Here is a 6,130-nt window from a genome sequence, read left to right on the forward strand (position 1 = left end):
CACTTAGCGACACGCGTGAGTAATAACATCCAAACAGTACTGCCTGTAGCGTGCGTACTATATATATATACACACAGACGGGAGAACGTCACCTGCGGCAACGATAGTCAGCAACGCAAGTAGCAAAATACCTTCACGCCCTCTCCCCAAAGACTTTTGGAGGAAGCGGCAAATATCTTGTTCCGACCTCAACATGTGCATGTTCACGTCCCGTTTAAAAAAAAAAAAATTTTTCACCCTCCCCTAAATCAACTCGTGTTCTCTGAGCCGCGCGGTTGATTCGACGCTGTGGGCTTGTTGTCTTCGTGGGCAAGAAAACGGTTGGCCGACATGTGGACCACAACAACGGCGGCAACAGTCGATCATCTGTCGGCAGAGATAAAGGGCAAGCGAAGGACTTTTTCTTCGAAAGCCAAGAGGGCGAAGGCATCCCGTTAAAGTTGTCGCAGGGGCCGCGCCCCACCAGGTCCTGTCGGGCCAACACAAACACCCACAAGACGTTAACGTCCGACATGTTTATTTGCGGCGGGGTTCATGCTCCTTCGCATCCACGGACCGTTTCCGCAAGAAAACGCGACAGAATCCACCCCACAGATATGAAAACACAGGAAAGGCTGCTGCAGTTCAACGCAAGAATGAAGGAAAAAGTCTGGGTGAAAACATACCCCGAATTAAAACGATTAGTTCCAGTGTGTGACGTAGGCTCCCTCTAGTGGTACATGAACAAATCTAAATGCAGTTTAGTTGTACTGTATTGAACTTTTCCTTTCGATACATTTGACGCGAAACTCATTTTGTCACACGGCATCAATTGAATGGCCATTGTGCCGCTCCTTCTGATGTGGCCGCCTTGGCCACCAGGGGTCACTATAAGTCAGACGGATGTATTGTTCATTCATTGAGACATTGCGGCAACTCTTTGGTCATCGGTATGGGACTAATATTAGGTGTTCTACGCAAAGGATAAAGAATATATCCTGTTGTATTGTCTGTCTAGAGGAAAATTAGTTTCCTACTTTACGCGCCTTGAGTTCGCTGCCACCATGCGCATATGTTCCCCCGCGGTCCCCGCCGCGCTTTGTGTTTACCCGGCGGGGCCGGTGTGATCCTCAGTGATCTCGGGCCCGTGGACAGCCGATTGCGGCGCGGCGCTAATCTCGTTTGGGATTTTCAAAAGTGCTGCGTCCGCGCCGATGTGCAGATAACCGACGCTGCTCGGGGGTCCATTGTGTGTAACATTTTAAGGGAGGGCGCCCCGTGGTGATGTCAGGCAAACGAGCGGACAGGACGTAGTGACCAAGTCCGGCCGTGCCTGGACCCGCTGACCTCGTGTGGAAGCTTCCACACGAGGTCAAAAGAAAAAGCTCAGATTCATGACCAGAGAGGCAAATCAGAATCCTACTAACCCCCGTGGCTGTCTAATGATTCCACGGAGCTTCACGTGACTCTTTGCCCTCATTTCGAATTTCGGACAATCTTCAAATAAGATCGTCGCTGGGGGATAGGACGTCCTGTGAAGCAGCAGTAAGGCTTTAACCCAGTGAGCGTTCAGGGGCGAAATCCGAGTGGGGCCAATGTGATATTGGTGCCCATAAATAGCTTTCATGTGCACATCGGAGTCCTCATATGAAGGCATATACATGTGCTTGCGTCTACCTAAACATACACGGGGGGGGCCTGCTTGCCACGATCCCTCCCAGAGGGGCTGGTGTCCAATGACGAGCGTGGCTCGCTGTCAAAGGGCAGATGGGGCCCCCGGTGCCCTTCCTGGAAGGCGCTGTAACATCTCACCAGCACGTGTGACCCTGGCTACGCAACCCCCAGCACAAGGGGAACAACCAGGTCTTAGCTTTTCCTGGGGGCCACCTTCTCAAATTCCCATAGCTTCCCCATCTGAATATTGGACATCATCAACCAAATGGACTGTAAATATCGGACAAGAAACATAAATGCAGTTTTTATTCACTCATTCATTCATCTTCCGAGCCGCTTGATCCTCACTAGGGTCGCGGGGGGTGCTGGAGCCTAACCCAGCTGTCTTCGGGCAGTAGGCGGGGGACACCCTGAATCGGTTGCCAGCCAATCGCAGGGCACACAGAAACGAACAACCATTCGCACTCACACTCACACCTAGGGACAATTTAGAGTGTTCAATCAGCCTGCCACGCATGTTTTTGGAATGTGGGAGGAAACCGGAGCACCCGGAGAAAACCCACGCAGGCCCGGGGAGAACATGCAAACTCCACACAGGGAGGCCGGAGCTGGAATCGAACCCGGTACCTCTGCACTGTGAAGCCGACGTGCTAACCACTGGACTACCGGGCCACCTGCAGTTTTTATATGTTATTTAATTTTTTTAATGAGCCAATAAGAATATGGCAGTCCCTGGGACAAACCAGGTGTCCTGATGCCGACTTTCTGGAAAGTGGAGCAACTGATGGTCCATGCTTTGGTGCTCGTTCAACACCACGATTTGAGGAACATTATGAGATTCAAGAATAAGATTCAGGTTTGTTTGAAATGAAATAACTCTGCAGCACGACAAAGTATCGGCATCATTGGTATCGGACTATCGATATTTTGTCTTGATATCAATTCCATGATCTGCAAGGCCTGAATTGTCGTCTGAATATTTTCGGGTCAATGCTTTGTTTTACAGCCAAGTATCCACATTTCTTTGGGCTATCTATTCTATTCTATCAATACGGACGCGACAAAAACTCCCAAGTTGCAGCATTAGCACTCAATCGCTGCCGAAATGGAGGTCATTTGTCATAGATGTGAGTGAGTGCACTACAGGTGCTAAATGCGCTTCTGTTTGCAACGAGCTCCACTTCATTTGGTGGGCAGCAAAAGTGCATTTCCAGTGGCCCAAATAGCAGCCCTCATTTGCGGAACCCCCGCCCCCTCCCCACCCAAAAAAAAGTGAATGAAGCCAAAGCGCGTGGCCTGCTTTCTGGTTAGAGCCCAGCGCCAAACCGAGATCAAACGAATGCTTTTGGTGACCTTCGAGGCCTCAGAGGAAGACCGAAAAAGGAAAGCTGACATGCACGCTGCCAATAAATCAGCCGCTTGGGATGTTTTCACACCCTGAGTGAGAAACGGGTCAAGACAACATCTGAATGGTCTGCTGATGTGTGTGTACATACCGTGTATGTGTGTATGAATATATATATGTACTGTATATGTGTGTACGGCGGCCCGGTAAGTCCAGTGGTTAGCACGTCGGCTTCACAGTGCAGAGGTACCGGGTTCGATTCCAGCTCCGGCCTCCCTGTGTGAAGTTTGCATGTTCTCCCCGGGCCTGCGTGGGTTTTCTCCGGGTGCTCCAGTTTCCTCCCACATTCCAAAAACGTGCGTGGCAGGCTGATTGAACACTCTAAATTGTCCCTAGGTGTGAGTGTGAGTACGAATGGTTGTTCGTTTCTGTGTGCCCTGCGATTGGCTGGCAACCGATTCAGGGTGTCCCCCGCCTACTGCCCGAAGACAGCTGGGATAGGCTCCAGCACCCCCGCGACCCTAGTGAGGATCAAGCGGCTCGGAAGATGAATGAATGAATATATGTGTGTGTTTTCTCAAAAGGAGAAAATCTAAACTGTGTGATTTAAACTTTAAATGATTTAAACTATGTGATTCCCTGTCATGTGGTGTTCCACAGGGCTCAATTCTGGGGCCTCTGCTGTTCTCGCTGTATCTGCTCCCATTGGGTTCCATCTTAAGGAAACATGGTACCGCTTCATTTATTTTTTTACAGCTCCTACGGAACAAGCCAGTAACTGAATCATGATCTACTGTTTATGCATTTTCTGCACAGTCCATTTCAGTATTGCCCTACTAACGCGTTGCCGTTCATCTAATTCATTGACTAATGGATCGATCAATCGATGATGACAATACGGGGTGGTTTCAGCCCGACAATTTGTCTTGATGCCAAAGGCCAAAGCAGATTCTTGAGGGCATTTCAACGGGTTCAACGGTGGAGAAGCGCTTCCGGCATCTCTTTGAGTGCCATTCAAGACAACAAAAGTGAGCTTAAGTGCTATTAGCGTGTCGAGTGCCGGCGCATTATCACGAGCGCGCAGTGCGCTTAGGCGGGCGGGCGCGACGGCCGCCACAGCAACGAGCATTAGGCGCTATCTGCTTAGATTAGGCCGCCAGCGAATCGACCGTTGAGGGCCACGCAAACAACACGATTTCACCCCTGAGGCGGGAATGGCCAACATGAACTCTCTCCACTCTTCAAGCCTTCCCCGGCCACTTTGCCGCGCCGCTTCAGTAAAGCGCACGAGGAACATTTTTTCCACAAAGCGGCCGTTCCTTACCAGCAGCTCGACGTGAAACCCTCGACACAGGGTGTTGGAGTGGCACAAGTGCGTTGCTGGCAAAACAAGGGCAGCAGAACAGGTGGAGCCGCCCGACGCTCACGTCATCCGTGACGCGATGTCAACACGCGAGATCTCGCGGCGTCGCGTACAATTGCTGGATGAACCGACGACAAAATGCAAGAGCAAGATTCTGCCTTTTGCACCTCAAGACCACTTCACATGGATTCATCCAGTTCAAGTACTTGCATGCAACGTGAATGACGACTTGTTTTTTTTTTTACATCAAATACGTCATCATGAGCAGGACAACAAAGCCGGCCAGCCTGGCCACACACATGAAGGATGTTGTGACAGCACTTCTGGGATTAAATGCAAATATTTACTGGTGTGGTGGCGGGCGGGCAGGGGTTAACTGCTCGGGGGTCAAGGGTAGGGCGACTTGATGTATGGGAGGGTGGACGGGCGCGACGGGTGGGCGGCGTCCTGGCACATCAGCACGCGCCGCGCCACCGCGAGGTCTTCGCCTTGAATAAAACATTGCGGTGGCGTGGCGGAGGAGGCCCGTTGCATTATTTATTTCTGGGAGGGCTCGCTGGTGCTGATGATGAGCCAGAGTGTGGGGGGCGGGGGGGGGGGGGGGGGGCAGATGCGGCGGTGGGAAGGTGTCGCCGGGTGGGTGCAAAAGACTAAAAGGCTGCAAAATCAGGACCATGATCAACCACCAGGGACAAAATTGATATTCTACGTCAAGTTTTTATTTTTATTATTATTATTGTTCTTTTCGTATGCATTTGAAACAAATGTGACGTATTTTGGGGTATTTTTCATTTTTGCTATTTTATATTGATTTATGTTAGATTTTAATATTTTTCATTCACAATTTTGTAGTTAATATTTTTAACATAGTTCTATATTTTTAGAAATATTTTGCAATTGTTCATTGTTTAATTATTTAATATATAGATGAGTTTTTTTGTGTTTACTGTATTTTTAATAAAAATATTTGGACACGGTAACTTTCTGCTAATTGACAGGCTAGCAAGAAAGGTGATGTGTGACAGTGGCGTGTCCTTCACCCCCCCCACCCCCCCACCGCCCCCATCACCTCTCGACAGGCTTCCCCCAAGGAGCCGAGGCGGCACTTTCTTCTTCTCCTCCACTCGCTTGCTCATGAAAATGTCCCAGTCAGCATTCAGCAGTCAAAAGTTGATGCTGCCGCTCCACCTGCAGGCCTGCGGCACAGCCGGCCAGCCAGAGGAGGGAGATTGGGGGGAGATGAGGGGGGCACTTGGGTGGAGCGCTTGTTGGTTCGGCGCTGCCGTGCGCCCTTCCTCAAGGACGGCACAAAGTTCTGCCGAATGTAAGAGTTGAAAATCTTTCTGACAGGATTGCGCCAAACGTTCCAGGGCACAAAGTCGATCATCGAACTACGGCCGAGGGTGTCCCGGTGCCAAGTGCACATACGGTTCATTATGGACAATCCATGATCGTCGCCAATGTCCAGCAACAGAACACCACTCGGGTTCTTCCTAATCCAGGTCTCACTACTATGAGTATTTAAGTCCCCGGGCAGATTGAGAGAATCCCCAGGGCGAGCGCTTTCATTTTTATCTTTCCAATTCTTTCATTAACTTTATTTCATATTTGTATATTTTGTACTGTATTTTATGCATTTGACCCGTATCAAATGCATCATGAATAAAAGCAAACAAAATGTCTGTTGAAAGCTCCAGAAACAAAGGGAACATTCAGGGGGTTTTTTTGGGGGGGGGGGGGGCGGGGGGCAGCATTGGGTGGATGAGTTT

This window comes from Hippocampus zosterae, chromosome 20 (assembly GCF_025434085.1).
Source record: "Hippocampus zosterae strain Florida chromosome 20, ASM2543408v3, whole genome shotgun sequence".
Classification (NCBI taxonomy): Eukaryota; Metazoa; Chordata; class Actinopteri; order Syngnathiformes; family Syngnathidae; genus Hippocampus; species Hippocampus zosterae.